Raw genomic sequence first — 19,638 nt, 5'->3', positions numbered from 1 at the left:
GGCTAATGTTCTTCATTTTCATGTCTCCATTGGTTTCTCGGATGGGGAAGGCACCTTCTATCCTCTCATCTTCTCCTCTATTGTCAGCCATAGCTTCAGATGGGATGGTCTCTAATTCTTCTTCTGCTATAAGATCTTCGTATATCTCAGGAGGTTCCCCTATAGGTTCACTGTCACCGAAGAAGAGAGAAGGGTGACTCAGTGATGTGGTGGGGGTGTTGGGCAAGAATTTGCCTGTTTTATCTCGATTCCTACGAGGCATGAAATGGAAAGACTTTTTTGATTGCTTTTGTTTTTTTTCTTTGGTACCTGCAAAACTGAAACAGATTGATCTACAACTAACGATCTTGCTGAAATAAGAATGCAGTATTGAAATGAAAGCAGGAAAGAACTAATCTACTTTGCTCAAATGGAATTGCAGGAATGGAAATGCTAGTCTACGCTTGCAGAATTGAAATGCTAATCTATGAAAACAGGAAATGTCTATGCTACTTTTGCAAAATGGAAATGAAATAAACTACTTGACAGAAGGCGAGAGTAGGAAAATAGAAGAAAAGCAACAATTACTAATACTCTGACGCTTCCCCGGCAACGGCGCCAAAAAGATGGTGGGCTCCAGTATTGTAGCAATAATGCTACAACTCCTGGAGCTTCCTTCTCTAATTTTATCAACCCGGTAGTTCGTAACAAACTTGGAAGCGACGGTGCTGTATGCACAAGTACTAGCTCTTGTCGCAGCTGTCACTTGGTCAGCTGGCACAAGTCCGCTAGGGCTCAAGCCAACTTCTATATGTTCTCAGAAGAAGCTTTTTAAGTGATGAACGAGAGCTATCTCAAAGGAAATTAACCTACTTTGCGAGAATGAACTGAAAGCCAACAAAACATGGAAACCCTAGTAAACCCTAATCTGACCAGCTTAATCCTTACGATGCAATGGTGGGAATGAAACTCCTAAAAATGATGCCATTACTTCTAGTGAGATGAGATGCATGAGTTTAAACTACTTCCATTGAAGAGAACATGTTTTTGTATTTTTGCTCAAGTGGTTGGAGTTGTTATGATTGTGCTTCTTACTGGGTCTTGACTGTGCAGGGGTAGTTCAAGGGGAGGAAGGCTTGGGAAAGGTCAGGAGGACTCTGAGAGGTTCCAGGGGATCCCTAACATCATTCTACAGAAGTTCACAACGTTCAGGTGCCTGGCAACCGTGTTTGCAAGCTTCTACAGGATGTCTGCAGGGGATCCTACAGGAAGCTCGGGATTTCTACAGGAAGTCTGCTAACTTCTACAGGATGTTCTGCAGTCGGAGTTTTGGGTGATGGAGGAATGAATGAGCTGTATGGGTGGATAGGTAGGATGAGAGGGGAGCTTGTGATGGCTCATGGACAGAGAGATGATATGGAGAGGGGGTGTGTAAAGCTGGTTGGTCGATAGAAGGGTAGAGGCAGTGGAAGGCCGAAAAGATAAAACAACGTGGATAATAAAAGAGTTGGTGGGCAAAGGATCTAGCTGGGAGATAAGGAGATGGCTTAGGCACGGCTGAGAAGGATAAGGAAGTGATAGAGTGGTGCTGCGCAGTGTAAATGACACAAATCACCTCTGTCTTGCACAAAACCGAGAATTCATCAACCTATTCTAACTGTTTTATTAAAAACACAGAACAGCGATGTAAGTTAAGAGAGAAATCGTGCATGGTGCTGAAACAAGGGGGTTATTGCTCAAGATCTAAATGCATGGACACTTCTACCATTGGAAATATGACTTTAAAGCGTGCATGAACATGTAAAACTGTGTTTTTTGGTGGTTGGCACGGTCTACACTCCCAATCTCTAAACAGAGGTGGAAGTGAGTGTACGATCAACCTTTTCTTGGAGCTCTGATGAATTCTAATCCTCCTACTCTAATCTAAACTGCTGAAAGCACTTTATCCATAAAACTAACCTACTTAATCACATCAAGAAATTCGAATCAGCAGACTGTGTTTTCCAAATGCATGTCAAGGCAAAGAAATGAAATGCTGAAAGGAAAGACAAGTAACAATACAAAGAAAGGAGGCCTATTGCTCTCAGGTTGGGCCCAAACCTGAGAGCTATAGCTCCTCTAGGAACTCAGAATTGAACCCAAATCTGCCTGCCTTTTATTAGAAGATCATAATCATAAGTCTAACAACATGCCAAGAATGGCTTACGAAGAGAAAAACAGAGCTATAGCTCGTGATTCAAAATCTGCAACAAAGGTTCAAAAGTTCCCATCGAAGGCTACAGCCTCAATATTTATACATTATGAGGGCCAAGCTGGCCTCCTAAATTAGTGGGGCTTGGCTGTCCAACTAAAAGTAAACTGCTGTTCCTGTAGAATCCGTTGGCTGCCTTCTAGCTCGGTGGTGATAGTTGTTGGAGCTCGGAGTTGGGGTGGAGATCACGAGGAAGGTCATTCAAGGTTGTGGACAACCTTCCTACAAACCCGCAATGCCACCTTGGTTGTCTCCTTGCCTATATCTGCGTGGTTTTTGCTCCATTTAATGTCAAAAAATCTGAAATAAACATGTATTAGCCACATAGGCATAATGACTGCCCTCCTTCCTACAAATAACATGAATATACTAAGAAATGATGCATAAGTGATAAAAAATGAAGGGTTGAGCAAGGTAAGTAGGCCAAATGAGCCCAAAATGTTACCAAAATTTGGGGCTCATCATCTGCGTCTATCTGACCCTCGAATATGGGGATTTCAAAATTAACTTGTACCTTAAATGGTGTGGCGTTTCCAGAGTTGCTGTTGGAAGCCGATGCATCGCCCCTGGGTAGCCGCTGAAGGATTTGGGCAAAGTTGTCCATCATCGCATTCCTTTGTCGCTCGAGGGCTTCTTCGAGCAAGATTTTGATAGGATCTCCTGGCCCCTCGTCTTTCTTTTCATCCGCCATGGGAGGCCGTCGGGATTTGCGAGACTGGTCTTGCAAAGGTTCGACCAGTTCAAGCCCTAACTCCTTATATCCTGACCTCGTTGGGGACATGCAAAGAAAAACAGAGAAGAAAAGCAGACCACTCTGATACCACTTATCCGGATTTAAACAGGAACGTAATAAAATACAGAGATAACCATAAAGACAGATATGCAGCAGAAATAATACCTCAATTCATTACTGTAAAATACTGAAATATGCTTACAAATAGAAATGGAAATAAACCAGCTAGGGCGATGGTAGCTTATCTCTGAGAAGAGATGTGGTGGCTACATGCCTCTGAACTGTCTTACAATGAGGCTCGAAGGCCTATTTATTGTTGAGAAACAATGGAAAACCCTTCACATTCCAAAACCTAACCCTAGAAGATGAAACGCCAAATTGTGGGCCCCGTTTTTGGGTAAGTTGGTACATCAACTTCCCGGGGTCGCGAATTGGTCGTACTATCTCCGTTTGACGTGCATGATAGCCTGTTGGAAAGATCTCTCCGAGGACTACGACGGAAAAGATGATTTTTAACAGAAAAATCGCTGCAGTGGATTTCCCAAAAAACGTCGTTTAGGGCCTCAAAACGGCTCCAGAAGTTTAGGACCCGAAAAACTGCTAAAAATAGTAAACTGTGCTATAATTAAGGAAACTGAAAAAAAAAAAAAAAAAAAAAAAAAAAAAAAAAAAAAAAAAATTGTAAGAAGCACTAGAGGGGATCCAAGTGGAATTAGTGGGTGGCCACCAATATCCACCTGGATCATGAAGCCTTGTGGACCTACAGAACTACATGGAGAAATACAACAAGACATTCTCCCTATGAACTTGTTTATGGGAAAGAAGTCCTGCTCCCCATTGAGTTCCAAGTCAAAACTTTCAAGATGGCAGTTCGGTTGGGAATGGATCTATTAGAAGCCCAAAGGCATAGAATGGAGCAGTTGAATGAGCTAGATGAGATCAGACAAGAGGCCATCCTAAGAACTGATCTAGTTCAATGTCAAAGAGCGAAGTGGCATGACAAATACATCAAGGAGAAAAAGTTTCAAGAAGGAGATTGGGCATTTCTATTTGATTCCAAGTTTAAAGATTTTAAAGGAAAAATTCAGACTCATTGGCTTGGGCCATATCAGATTGACAAAATCATTAGCAATAGAGCAGTAAGAATCAAAACCATTGATGAACATCAAACTCCTCTTATTGTGAATGGCCACAAATTAAAGATCTATCATAAGCCACTCTCAAAAGAGGACTTTGTCAAAATCTTTCAAGATAGTTCTGCAATAAGGCTGGTGAAGAAGATTCCTTTTTCTCCACCAGCCTAGCCTTTGTTCTTTTCTATTAGAAAAAAAATAAAAAATAAAATAATATATATATATATATATATATATGTGTGTGTGTGTGTGTGTGTGTGTGTGTGTGTGTGTGTGTACTAAGCTTGAAAACCAATAACTGATTGACAGTCTTATACAGAAAATACAGGGGAAAATCAGGAACTCCTGATGCCCTATATTTTCCAAAAAAAATCTCCTCTCATTGTATTCATAGTTTCATGACATCTCACTTCACTTCATTCCACCTCATTTCACTTCAATTCATTTCATCATCTCATTCCACCAATAAAATTTCTTTTATGACCATTTTCATTCATTCAGTCATCATTTATCCATCTCCATTCAGTCATATGATTACTGTGTCAATTTCCGCAGCTGAACCCAATTTCCGCAGCCACCACTCTATTTTTCAACATTAACAGCTAGATGTTAGTTAAATGATCATGAAAATCAAATGCAGGTATGACCAAGCACATATTTTGAATACATAAGGCACTTAAAAGCATCAACAAGGAGCAGTTGATCAAAGATTAATGGACAAAAAGTGGCAAAAATTCCAAGGTATGAGTAAGATTTCTTTCAAATAGCATTTAGAGCACATTTATAGTTTTGAAACCATGGCTCCATTATATGCAATGATTGGCGTTGATAGCTCCATAACTGTTCCACGACCTTTATATGATTCCTCCACAAACCTTACATTTATTTTCAAACGACCTCATGATCAAGCCTCCGGATTTAACTCGTGTTTGGCTGTACTTTGACACTCCACCTGTAATTATGGGGACGTGGTTGATTTGATCATGGCTCTTCTCCGCCGCACAAATTCCGCAGCCATTTCGTGAGCATGTTTACGTCTACTTCGTAGCCATCCAGTTAAAAAAAAAAAACTTTGTCAAGCTCACTTTAATCCCCTAATATTCTATTGAAGTCACATTTGCATTCCTACCCTGTTCACATAAGCCTCCGCTCCGCTCCATAAACTCACTCCCGCTACCTGTTCTCTATTTTCCATTTACAGTCACTGGTTTTTCTCCATAAATCCTGTCCATTCCCCGCTAACCCAGCCGTCTCACTTCCGTTCATCCAATACCCACGCAGACGTGTTTAAAGCAGGAGAAGGAATGGGTCCTCTATTGAGAGGAGAACCGGAAGGGCCCAAATTTATGGAAGGGTATCTGAAAGTGAAAAGCATGCAAAGGAAGGCCTGGTGGCTACAATTTATTCAGAAATTCAAAGGCTACAACAAGGAAGTTACGAAGACTTTTGCGAGATCTTTTGATGGAGTGGAAGCTGAGGTGGGAGACCTTAAATTCACAGTCACAGAGGCATCCATAGCAGCTGCAACAGAACTCCCACAGGAGGGAGAACGGTGGTTCAAAAATAAGAGCTTTGACGAGAGAGCATGGAGGGTTATCCTACAAAATCCAGGTATGGATGTAACCATCTTTAACCGTGGTATCTCTACCTCTGCTTTACAAGAAAAGTGGGCTAGTTTATTATTAATAATCCAGAAATTCATTACCTATGAGGGACGATTCGAATCAATGTACATGTACCACACCCGATTGCTGATGAATTTTCTAGAAAACCAAACTATTAATTTGCCCTACTTCTTGCTAAATGGCCTGAAGAAAATGTCCACCACCGTCCAAAAGAATTTGGGGGACGTAGAACCCCATTTGTATCATCACAGCCTTGTGAATATTTTGATAGAAAAACAATTAAAAGAAAAGGACACATGGGAGCAGTTTTTGGTTAGAAATTTCTTTAAATATCCACAAGAAACCCCTGAAAGCAACACATCAAGGAGAAGCAGAAGAAAGAAAACAAGTGATAAAATTCAGGATACTCCTACTAACATAGTCAAGAAACTAGTAGGGAAGAAATACTGTCTGAAAGACTAGTTTACCTTCAGGAACAGTCAGCTGCAACAAAGAAGAAAGGCAAAGAAAAATAGAGTTCTAGCCCACAAAATTTGAGGAGAAGTTCCAGACTTAAAGGGAAATTGAGGAAAATACAAATTAAAGGGCCCCACTTTATTGATTTAGGAGGGGAAACACCGAAACAACCTTTAGCAATCCCTCCTGACCGTGGCCCCCACCATACTCCTATTTCTCAGCCAAATTTTGACATGAGTCCTTCTCGGCCATATTTTGAAATCAGTCCTTCTCAACAGGATTTTGGGGTCAGCCCAAGAAAGACTACACCTGAGATAGACCCGAACCAACAAGAAATGTATGATTATATAGAGTCCTTGGAGAAAACGGCCACAGATCTAGGCACTTCATCTGCCCAGCCTAATACAGCTCAAGAAGCTCAAATCCAATCACTAAAACAGGAAGTTTTTGAGCTGGAGGTCTTAAATAGACACATCAAAAGAGAAAATGAAACATTGAAGGAACAGGGTAGGTTAGATAAGATTATTCATGACAACACCATGTTTCATCTTGGGCTATGGCAAAAGAAAAATAGAAAATTAAAGAAAAAGAACAGAAGGTTGAGTAGAGCTCTCATCAACCTCAAATCCAGGTGTCTAATGAGGAATTCGAGGATGGTAGTGGTCCCAAGAAAGAAGAAAAGAAGGTTGGATGTATTGGCAGAGGTCTCAGAACACATGAACTAAAAGGAGGGTGATCAAAGTTTTGGTTGCATGGGGACATGCAACACCTTCACAGTGGGGGTATGTAGAGATTTGAAATTACACCTCTCCTACACATTTTCCCTTTTTTTCCCCTCACGAGCACTCCATAAGCTATCAAAGATCATTGCATATTGATTCTAAAAGAGCATTTAAGTGGTTTTCCGACTATGTTTTTGTGTTTGCTGTTTGAACTAGATTTTGCTCATTAGTTGCGGAATCTAGTCACTTTCCGTAGCTGATTCAACTTTCCGCAGCTATTTTTGTTAAATTCTAGGTTGCAGGTGTCATCAGGAAAAACAAGCCACATGGGCAAGTTAGAAATGACCTGGACATGGATCAGGTTCTATTGGTTCAGCCGGATTCATCAAGGGAAGCTATGGTCAATGGTGGTCAAACAGTGGTCCAACGTAAGAGTCCTACGGCAACCGGGCTCTGTTTTCAAACACATGAAGGATTCTGAAGGATGCGTGGCCGTTCCTAAATCTCTAGGGTCATGTTGCCACCTGTAGACTGCCCCACGATGTGAATCCAACAGCCACAGTTGATAGATTTAATAGTCTCGGTAACCATTATGCTAAATCCATGGACGTTGTCTTTTACATGTCTCCTGTTGACGTAGTTTTACAGGAAAACAGTTATGTAACCTTTTTTATAAGATGCGCATTTCTATACGCATAGAGTTAGTCTTTTTTAATGTAATTTTGTTGTTCAAAGTTCATTGTGTCGTGACACTAGTCTTATTGTTGTAACTGTGTTTTGAAATATATGAGAAGACTCTGTTTCTACATGATTGCGTGAACATAATTTTGGATTGATAGCCTATTGACCGAGGCTGTGCAGAGGGCCCCTGTACGCTGAGGTTTCATTTTCATTGTTGCTGTAAAGTTTTATGCATTGTTTCCTTATTTCCATTGCATATATTCCATAGTTATCCACCTATGTATATTTCAATTGTTATGGTATTAACATTTCACTTATGTTCATGATTTTACAAGCTTTGTATGACGTTGATCAGTGTATGTATGTTTCAGCATAGAGTAGGCAGCCGGGGCATCTGCATATAATTTTTGCAATGACTAATGACATGGGATTAATTCTCTACTGGCTTTGCTTTTCTTAGTTTTTTTTTAATTCCAGTTCTGTTTTGTTGATTTCAGTCTTGTTCATTTGCTTTGTTAGTTAGTTTAGAAATCAACTTACTCATATCATTGACGATTACCTCTGAAATCCATAGCTAGACTAACTAGCGAGGAATCGGATTATGAATGTTGTGATTTGATTTTAGTTTTACTTTTCTGCAATTAGACATCATATTTCTCATGTCATTGACGATTATCTCCGAAAGCCATAGCTAGACTAACTGGCAAGGAATCGGATTATGAATGTTGTGATTTGATTTTAGTTTTACTTTTCTGCAATCATACATCAGATTGCTCATGTCATTGACGATTATCTCCAAAAGCCATAGCTAGACTAACTGGCGAGGAATCGGATTATGAATGTTGTGATTTGATTTTAGTTTTACTTTTCTGCAATTAGACATCAGATTACTCATGTCATTGACGATTATCTCCGAAAGCCATAACTAGACTAACTGGCGAGAAATCGGATTACGAATGATGTAATTTGATTTTAGTTTTACTTTCTCTGCAATTTTTTATTTCTTTGAGTGCAGTAGCTTAAATCATTTTTCTATATTTAGACAGCAGCAGAGATAATAGTTTCATGATCAGTAGTTCATTATTTACTTGTTTTAAATAGCAGCACATTTTTCATTCTTGTTCAAGTATCACTGTCATCACTAGTATATTCTAAGATCTTCTAAAGTGTTAAGTGCTAGAAACCATTATAGAGGACATAATTGCCTAAAATCCATATCCATGCTTGCCTTCTAAAGACTCAGGAATAGAATTTCCATTCACACTAGGAGATAAACGAAGATAAAAACCCCCAAAACAAAATAAAAATTGAAAAACAACAAAAATATAAGAAAGAGGTTGTCTTTCATATATAGTGCGCCAGACTTCATCAGTTTACGACTCCAGGATTGATAATTAATGTAGCAATCTAGGACACACTAAAATGACCAAACACATAGTCACACCCAAGGAGTAAATTAAAATCCAAAGGGCCTTGGACTACCATCACATATTTATAGATATTCTTTCCTCCCAAAGAAATAGGCAACTGAGGAAGGATCCCTAATGATTGACTGGTTATGTTTTAAAAATCCAACAAATTCTAGGTAATAGGCACAGGTTGTGGAGAACCAAAATCTTTCCAAGTAGTTGAGGAAAGAATACTAACATACGCACCTTCGTATATGACTGTGTTAGGTAAGGGCATATTATAATCATGTATTATGATCTTGAAGGGCGCGTAAGGAGGAAGATGATATCCTTCCAGTCGACTCCAATCAAAGGAAGTGAGCATACTACTTGGAGGGGGTGTCATGGGAATGGGAGAACTGCCCCCTTGTACAATGAGAATGGGAGAACTGATCCCTTGTGCTATGGGAATAGGAGGATTACCCCTCTATGAAATGGGAACTGGAAAACTACTCCCCAATTCATTGGAACCTGAAGAATTGAGAAGAACCTAAGTGATATGAAATTCACTCTCCATGGGAAAGGTACGATCAACTGAAGGTGGAATTGAGTCAACCGTTTTCTCAACCAATGGTTGGTCGAGAATAGACTCATAAGATTCACATTCAAAGAGACTGGAGTTGACTGGAGATGGATTCTGACCAATCACTTCATCAACTAGTGGAGGATTGGGAGAAAGATTTCGATAACTAACCGAAAGACGAGGCTAAGAAGCTGTAAGGTTTTCCAACACTTTTGAGGCTTCATCCATATAAGGAAAAATTGAATAAGATGATTCCTTTCACATAAATTACAAGAAACTTAACTTTAGCCTTATTCTCATGGACTTACTATCACTAGTTGATGGTTTATCATCAACACAATATCTAGAAGTTGACAACAAAGGTTGATGTGAGCCTATGGACTACACTTCTAATACCTTGGGAATGTCAGGACAATCTATAAGAAGGTGGTCACCCTTACATAAATTACAAGGGAAATTTACTTTGCGGGGTTGATTGGAAGGTTCCTCCATTCTAGTTTTGGTAGCAATGGTTTCTTGGTTACCCCTCTACTTGTTTTGCTTCTTCTTCTTCATTCATTAATTCTTATTCTTAGCTTCCTAGTTACTAGAATCAAGACTTTCACTAAGCGAAGAGGAAGAAAGAGATGAAGAAACAATAGGTGAAGAAGGTAAAGGATCAACTTTAGAATCAACTTGTGGTTGATGTTGTTCAGGTGGAGGAGAACTTGGTTGAGGAGCAGTTTGGACACTTGGAATCAAGGTCGAAAATAACTAAACAAGTAAACAAATGGTAAATCTCGGAAGGGACAACGTTTCCATATAAGGAACACCAATATTTCAAAAAGGAAGAAAAGGACCATGATTCCCATCAAAGGGGTTTCCTTAATTGGTGGACTCGAGAACAGTTTCCATTCGTCTCAACCTAAGATCCACTAAGGAGTTGTTCCACAAGGAGGATGTTATTCCGCAGTCAATTAATTGATTTTAGAAATTAAAGACACATATAAACAAAGGGGGAACTAGGAAAAAAAGGATTACCAAGCAACTTCGAACTACAATATACCACCTTGGTAAACCAAGAATTTATGTGCGTGCAGGAAATCTCCTCGAATGTCGTGTTCAGTGTATCACAGTATACAAGGTGTCTATTAGTGTAAATATTTCTTAAAAGTGTACCAAAAATACTTCACTTAAGTCACTGGTGACAAGTTACCCTAACAACAAGATGTGGTCGATCTTATGCTTTAGATCTGCAATAAAACGTGATAAAACCGTACAAGAAAATATCTTATGCAAGCCAAAAACACATAGCAGCAAAAAGAGAAGTATAATAACCCAATGGAAAGATTTTAAAAGAATAATAATTTTATTGAAAACACCTGGTGAAGAAGATTTACAACATGGGTTTGTAAATCCCCCTCTGTGGGGATGGGTCCTTTGATGTCCCTGTGCTTTAGTGATCCTATTATTCTCTCTCGAAATACAAAAAAAAAAACCCAAAAGCAAGATGGAACTCAAGTGGGAACTCAAATGGCATGAGATGATAATGGTGACAATGATAATGATCATGGTGAAGAATGAATGGAGAACCCTCTTATTTATAACAAAGTGTCGGGCCAAATTATAAATTGGAAAATAATAAAATATTATTGACCAAATCAAGATCTAACCATTAGGAATACTTTATTATATTTTTGGAGAGGGAAAAGATATTCAAATTGGTTAAATATCTTAATTTAGAAAATGGTTGAAGTAATTAACAAATGAAATGATTGATTAAATACTTTGCAAGGATTAAGAAAAGTGTGAATTTGAAATAATTATTAAACATTGGTTTAACAATTATTCCAAAAATAAGAATAAGGAATAATAAATCAATAATGATCTATTTAATTAAACCAAGATGACTTAGTCAAATTTGTTAAGAAATAATTATTTAATAATCATTTCTAGAGAAAATTAAATAAATAATGATTTATTCAATTATTCTCATGGGATTTTTTTTATTTTAAACATAAATAATTTAAAAATGGTTTACTAAATTATTTCATATGGTTAAAGTGATTTTACAATGGTAAAATTAATCCTACATGGTGTATTTCGATCCACCTAGTTAAAAATGGCTAGGTGATCATTTTTTAGGTGATAACAACGGTCAACTCGATTACCTAAGGTGAGGATAGCAACCTATAGTGGACTTCCAAAATATATCGACAGTACATGGAAGCGCAGCCCGTAGTAGTGTTGTCTAATGTGTAACCGTTCGATCAGAGCATTCCCATATACTTATCATGCGTAAAGCGTTATCTGATATACCCTAAGGTACGTGAGGAACAGCTTGATACACTTATGTACATGGAACAGGATATCACCCCTAGAATGCAATGCTAGGAAAAAAAAATGATAGCTCCTATGTTTAAAGACGTCGGAATACGTCTCTAGCCTAGACCTCTATGTGTGTTGTTAAGTTAAATGATCCTTAAGTTAATTGAATAAATGTTAAAGTTTTTCTTCAATTATGTTTTGATTTCAAGGATCAAAATTCAATGTCACATGAACACACCTATGATGCAACTAATATGATAAAAATAATTCTTTTCATTTTCCGTTTAACAGTGAAAGGCCTAACTAAGTAGGGGAAGAAGAAATCAATCAACAATGCAGCAAATAGGTGATGTAATAATCGATCTCCTCAACTTCATTATTCCAATCAAAATCAAAGCCCTATATGCAATGCAAATAATTTTTTACTTGTCTTTTCTTTTAATGTTTCAAATGAAAAGAAACATATGAATGCAACTTGATCGCTAAAGAAAAGAAACCACACAGACTTTAACTGTAATATATAAGTTACTTTTCAAATTCAACAATCAATCTATGCATAAAAACCCTAATTAATAAGAATAAAGAAAGAACAAAACAAAATCTTAGCAAAAAGGTGATGACACTCAGAGGTGATTAACACTAATACACAATTTAGCCTCCCCTCCCCCCCCCCTCGACGATTGAGGGGGGATTTTTTTGCAAAAATACAAGAAAATACACGCAATTTCACACAAGGGATTGGATTTACAGAGATAGGGACACACTCAAATACACAAGGAAAACAAGTTGGACCAAATAAAATCAGGGAGAAAGGCCAAAAAAGCAATTTTTTGCATCTTACAGGGATAAGTGCAAGTGTAGAACAAGCACCAGTGCTTTGCAGTGTAGGTACAGAGAAAGAGTAGGCGCACTAGGGCACTCTGTCTCTAGACCAGGGGAAGCACTGAAGCACATCCAAGCAAATTACGACAAAGAAACAAACAAACAAAAAATCAAGCTCAGAGGAAGGATTTCCTAGGTTCCATCAAGATCTGACTGGGGCAATGAAGGTCAGTTAAAGAGGTGAAATAAGTGCTAAGGTCAAGGAAACCACTATTGGAAAGAAATGATCCCTAATAGAATCGTCATTTTTTATATAGAATTTATGATTACAAAAGTATATTCCCTAAACTTAGTGGAGTGGTCTAGAACAATAGAAAGAAAAGAATATAGAGTTTGCCTTATAGAAATTGAAGAATTGGAAAGAGGCTTACTTGAAATTCGTCACAAGCTTTACTTTCCTCTCGAATTGTAATCTCCAGTCATAGCTCTGATCGATATAATTATAACCTGTACATTCAACCAAAACAAGCCAAGGATCTACAACATCTACATAGGATAATTCAATTACTCTATTCAATGAATCAGGGAAGCATTGAAATACATTAATGTAAATGGAACATAAAACATATAGGAAAATAGTATACTCTTTGTATTAATAGAAATAGGATAGAGTTTACAACCAAAAATAGTAGTTGATCTTGTAGATATCTCCCCAATATGACTTCTCCTTCCTTATCACAAAGCACACCTCAATGTCACCCTAATACATGAATATGAAGACTCTCTTAGATTCAAGGAAGCAACATGAGGGAATGATCAATCTTCAAAATCTAACCCTAATGTTGTAGATGGAAATAAATGTATAGGAGAGGGACGATAGTTTAGGAATTCTTATTCGTTTACCAATCTAGGCTTGAAATCCATTTAAGATGGAAGGATGAGCTCAAGGGATAAGAGGTGAATTTTCCAAGGTAGGATCATATAGAAATTGAGCTTCTTATCCAAGGTAAATGGTTAAAAGAACCGCTAGAAGCTTCTGGAAGAGGAATCTTCAGAAATATTTTTATCCTTCCTGAATTTATAGAATCAACACACCCCAAGCAAGGAGAAAGCTACTACTAATCAACGTCGCTGTAGAATGGAGCAACTAGCGCTAAACACATGTATCTAAAGGGGCAAGGTGCACTGGGGCTTAAAAGCACTAATTTTTAGCAGTTAGACCCAAAAACTCAGTTATTTGGAAAGTTCATGCTTAGGGATTTGTGTAGGGATGATGAAAACATGTTCATGGATGATGATTGATTTGGTTTGTAGGCCTATTGACCATATGTGACAAAATGGCCTATAACAAGGGTGGCAAGAAAAGTTGAAAGCAAAATTATGGCAACAAGGAATTCTACCACTCACAACTATAAATATGGAAGTGTTTTTGCTCCTAGCCTCGCACGACCTATAAGGTTGACACCACAAAAACTGGAGGAAAAAAGAGTAAAAGGGATTTCTTACAGTTCTGGTAGCAAATACACTAAAGGTCATAAATCTGTTGAGAAGAAATTACTTTAATATAGATTGTGAAGAGGAGGAAGAAAAGGAACAAGAAACATCAAAAGAAGAGGATATACACTAGGAACAAGACCTAGAGAAAGAAGAAATGAATATAACAATATCTTGTAATCCATTGGCAAGAATTAGTATTCCTCAAACTCTTAAGATAGAAAGATATATCAAGATGAATAAGGTAATATTGTTGATTGATTTAGGTATTACCCGTAATTTTATTCATTGTAAGATATCCAAGGAATTGAATTGTTTTATATATCTAGCACCAGAGTGTCAAGTGATGGTTGCAAATGGAGGAACTATAAATTATTGAGGGAAGTGCCATAATATCAAGCTTACCATGGGGGGATATATATTGAATAGTCCAATAATTTCCATTCCAACGGGTGATGTTGATGTTGTATTAGGAGTCCAATGGTTACAATATTTGGGGACGATAGCTTTTAATTTTCAAGAACTTTTCTTGAAAATTTTCTAGGAAGGAAAGGATATTGAAGCAAGGGGTATCAGAGGGAAACAAGGGAATATAATCATCTCTATTGGAATGACAAATCTTTTGAAGAAAGGAAAACAAGGTAATTTCACAATTATACTCACTTGAAGTTCAAACATCGAAATCAACCATTTCTCCAGAGATTCAAAGGGCCCTAAATAATCATTTCAAGGTATTTGAGACTCCCAAAGGTCTCCTGCCTATTCATGATCATGATCATTCTATTCACTTGATTCCAGGAAGTGTTCTACCAAACATCATACCTTACAAATATCCTTATTCCCAAAAGAGTGAAATTGAACGTATGGTTGCATAAATGCTAGAGGCAAGTATAATCCAAGCTAGCTAAAGTTCTTTCTCTTCTATAGTAATATTGGTGCACAAGAAGGATGGATCGTGGCATATGTGTCCATATTATAGAGAGCTCAATAATCTCACTATTAAAGATAAATTTCCCATTCCTTGTTGAAAAATTCAAAAAGAAATTCTCAATTTGATTTTGCCTTGATTAAATTGAGAAAAATTGAATTTCGACATCGGCAGACAACTTGGATGATGTTAACTTGTGTGACATGGCTTGTGTCACCCAGTTTACTCAGTAAATTTAAGTTAGAGGAGTTAGATTTTAGTTTAGCATGTGTGATTTCTAATTTGTAGCTATCAAGGTTAGTTATCTCGGTTTGTTTTTAGTTAAACTAGTTCCAACTTTTGGAGGAACTAGTGGAAGGTAAGTTAAGGAGTGGGACTTAAGTAAAACTCAGTGATCATCCAGTTAACTAATCAGTCAGCCCAAAATAGCTAGTGCATGCAAATAATTCGAGTTAAAAAGTTGAGTTTGAGATTCCAAGGGAGTGTAACATCAGTTGTAGACTAGTCTTGAGTGTACAGGTGTTGCAAGCAGTCAGAGGATCATCCTAAAGGAATTGTGCAATCAATTTGAGGAATTTCCTAAATAATAGAGGCCTAATTTATCAAAGAATAGTGCAAGGAAATAAGAACTCAAGCAAAAGCCAAAATTTTACTAAGTTTGGGCCAGAGCCTTTCAGTGAGTAGAGAGATAGGTTATGCACTTGCAGGGTGTGCTCAGTTGAGCTAAGAAATTGTAATACTTGGGTGTTCTCAATGAGCAGGCATTGGGGTTTTTAGCAGTTTTCTTTCCCCAGGAAAAATACTTGTTGCATGTGTGTTATGTATTATTACATCTCTAAAAATTTTGTTCTACATTGTGAATTAATGTCCATGGATAAGTAGAGTAGGTTTGTTTCTTGTGATTTTGATTAAAAATGCATGAACAGTTGCAAATCTACATGGTATTAGATTAGGATTCACATCAGAGCAGAAATTCAAAGTTGTTCTCAGGAGGTTCAATTTTGGAGCTCAATGTAGAAGGATTTCTTCAGACCTGAGAAGATGGCCTTCAATGGACTGTCTAGAGTATGCCTTGGAAGGCACCTCTAATTTTGTTGCATGGAAGGATCACATGGAGGCAGTATTGGATGGCAATTGATTGCTAGAATATATCAAGTCAGATGTTCCAAAACCATAAGCATATGATGCCCAAAACCTTGCTCAGTGGAAGAAAGATGTAGCCAAGGCGAGGAGAATAATCATGGAGGGAGTACGGGATCACATGGTCTCAAATCTCCATGGAAAAGAAACTTCATTCATAATGTGGAAATCTGTTATAGACATTTTTGTGCCTCGCAGCATGGAGCATGAAATGTCGATAATTACAGGGATCCAAAGTCCCTAAACATGTTGTTCTTACCCCTAGAGGAACAAGGTCAGCAAACCACAGCACTTCCCATCAGTTCTCCACCTGAAAACACTCAAAAACAAGCTATTTTTGGATCATGTCAACTGCTCCACTGAGCAACTGCGCTGAATGTCAACTGCTCCTCCTTGTACCTGCGCTGAAAGTCAACTCCAATGAAGGCTACCTGCGCTGGGCGAGATTGGCCAAGTGGCACAGTCATTCTGCAAGGTGTCAATTGCCCAGGAAGCTTCCAAACTGACACTTGGTTCAAGGGATTCGCCCTGTGATGAGTAAGAGGTACTTGATCTCCATGTGTAAGCAAGGATCTCCAAGTGGACTCAAGAACTGAAGTTTAACTAAAGTGGGAGAGGACACTAGTCAGCTTTATGCCAGCCTCAAGCTGACTCATCCTTTCTCCAAATCTCCTATATATAGAGCTCTTCTATGAGGTCTAGGGAGGCTGGAATTTTGTGCAAAGCAAGGAAGTGTTGTTGGTTTACAGTTAGAGCTATTGGGTGATTGCTTTTATAGAGGAGAAGAGGAGATTTCTTGCTGCTGGGGAGCTGCTGCTGGATTGGAGCCATTTATGGTTGTAACCTTCTCAGAACCTTTTTCTTCTATCAATAAAGCTTTGATGTTCTCCTATATACTTGTATTGCAATGATGTATTGTTTTTATCTGTATATTTGATTCATTCTAATCCATGCATCAGTTATGAGTACATGTTTCTTGTAGTTTCCCTCTCTTGTTTTTGCAGGATCTTTGTGTAGCTGGGCCGGCAAAAGGAGCAAGGAGCTCGGAACAAGAGGCAAAGAGAGAAGACAGGATCGACAAAAGCGAAAGACACCGGTTGGTCAATCTTTTCTTCCTTCTCTGTACTTTCATAAAGGAAAAATATCAAAGCTTTACTTTCAGTTGTTGCTAAGGAACTATCACCCTTAGAGTAGGGATAGGGTCATTCCGAGTCGGATACTTTTCCCCACAACAAACTGGCGACTCCGCTGGGGAGCCTAGTATCTTGTTGGTGTTTGTAGTATCTTTGCTATTCATTTCTTGAAGAAAAGAGTACCAAATCGAAAAGCTTTTGACTATATCAAAAGCGAAGTAGAGGGGCTGCTACTCTTGCTCATTTTCTGAGCAGATTCATGATTTGAAGAGCTGATCTACAAAAGACTCTTGTGCTCTTTGTGATAGCTTTTCGTCCTCTTGATCATCCCTTAGCTTGTACTTGACCTATAGCTTTTTATTTCAGCAAAAACAGTGAATTTTTGAGCTTTTTATGACCCGGAAACCCTTGTAAACGCAACTCTCGTGTCTCAGTGCAGGCTGTCCAAAGGCAGTCTGCATTTCAGCGCAGGTACTCCCTTCAGGAACTGCGCTGAGAGTCAGTTTGACAGACCAGAGCCTGCGCTGAACCAGTTAGGCTATGTCTTCCTGAGGTTTCCCACTGAGTCTTGGCCCTGTTTTCACTGTTATTTTGCTGCTGATTGCTTGTCATTTGTACTTGCTGTAAACCAACTTTCCTTGACATTATTCCGCCTCAGTTGTGTGATGAAACTGTGATTGTTCTTTCAGTATTTCTTGTTTCAGTTACAGTTTCCCATTGTGAAAAGCAAACCAGTATAGCTGTGGCCTCTTAGATCCTGAACTGTAAAAGTGTCTTTGTGATTTTAAGAGCTAGTTTTATTACTGTTCATGGCTGTTTGAGTTTGTTTGTTTTTCATTTTGTGGTTTGAATCTATACATTTCCAGTGTCTAAACAAGTCGATCTTAAGGTGTCTTTTGATTTTGGACAAGCTTGTTTACTTTCGCTTGAAATTAGATTCAAAGTTATACAACAGTTTCCTTTTTGTCTTACATCAACATTAAGGAAAAAGAAAAGAAATATCTGCATTGTGCATGTGCATTATTGACAGTTTGCATGTGATTTAGGAAAGAGTGCATTTAGTGTGTGTTCTGTGATCTGTGAGAAAAGTTGATGTCTTTCTTTTCCCTCAGTAGATTAAGGTTTTCAAAGTTGAAAGATTGAAAAGTTTTGCTTCTCATCTTAGATTGCATTTAGGAAGTTGTATATATACATCTCGTGGTGATCCTTAAAGGCAAACTGCTAAGCAAGATCAACATTAAAATAAATCCAATTTACATAACAACGCTTTGTAACATAACGCAAACATCTAGAGGTCTAGGTAGAGACGTGTTCCGGCGTCGTTAAACATAGTGACTGTCGATCTCTACGAAGGTGGGTGATTCCTCCTGAGAGTCGGTGGCACTAATACGGACTTGTGCTCCCACGTACCGTCGAGTATATATTGGGAGACCCCTATAGGCAATCATCCTTTATCCATAGGAAGCCATGTCGACCGCCCTACTGATCGCGATGCAGTGAACACAGCATTCACGAAGATCGACCACCCGTACCGTAAAACGTATTCTGTGGTTTCGCGAAAAGTTTGGCACACCCTCTGCCTAGAACTCCAGAGCAGTTTCTTTTGGCCTTTTTCAAACTCTATAACTGAAAAAGTCCAACCGAGCATTTGTCACTTCGGGCTCGTTAATACATCGAAGGCGACTAGAGTCATCTTTAGCTTTTTCTCGACTCTTAAAACATGAAAAAGCAAGTTTGTGTCTAAAAGCGTCGTTAATAAAATTTATTTTAAGCGGAACAAAATCACCTGTTATTCCCACGTTGATCTTTCAGTTGAAAAGTATGGAGCCCACCAACCAAGGAGGCAACCTTGGCGGAAGTCCAAATCCCTTCTCCTCTTGGGGAGATGTTGGTGCGCCTCATATGGCAACATTGTCACTTCCAGGATTGACAATCGGCCTCCCTGTATGGCTCTTTTCAACTAATGTAGTCCAGATCGCCACTAATCCTGAGCAGTCGAATCAACAGTCAGAACAGTCTAGAACTACCCACCAGCCTTCCACTTCTTACAATACTTCCTCTGATCCTTCATCTTCGCGAGGTAGAGCTGGCAAAAGTCAGCCTCCCAAGGAGAAGAAGGAAAAGAAGAAGAAAGAAAAGAAGCAGAAGGAGCCTATGGCGAAGGCGACTGGGGGCAAGCAGGAGACAGCTGACAAAAACCCACACACTGCACCGACCGGGCCTAAATCGCCATGTGTCATTTGCAAAGGGACCCACTTCCATC

The sequence above is a fragment of the Pinus tabuliformis genome, chromosome 6, assembly GCF_031772625.1.
Source record: "Pinus tabuliformis cultivar Carrire ecotype Pingquan chromosome 6, CPIR1, whole genome shotgun sequence".
Classification (NCBI taxonomy): Eukaryota; Viridiplantae; Streptophyta; class Pinopsida; order Pinales; family Pinaceae; genus Pinus; species Pinus tabuliformis.
This window is presented reverse-complemented; position numbering follows the sequence as displayed.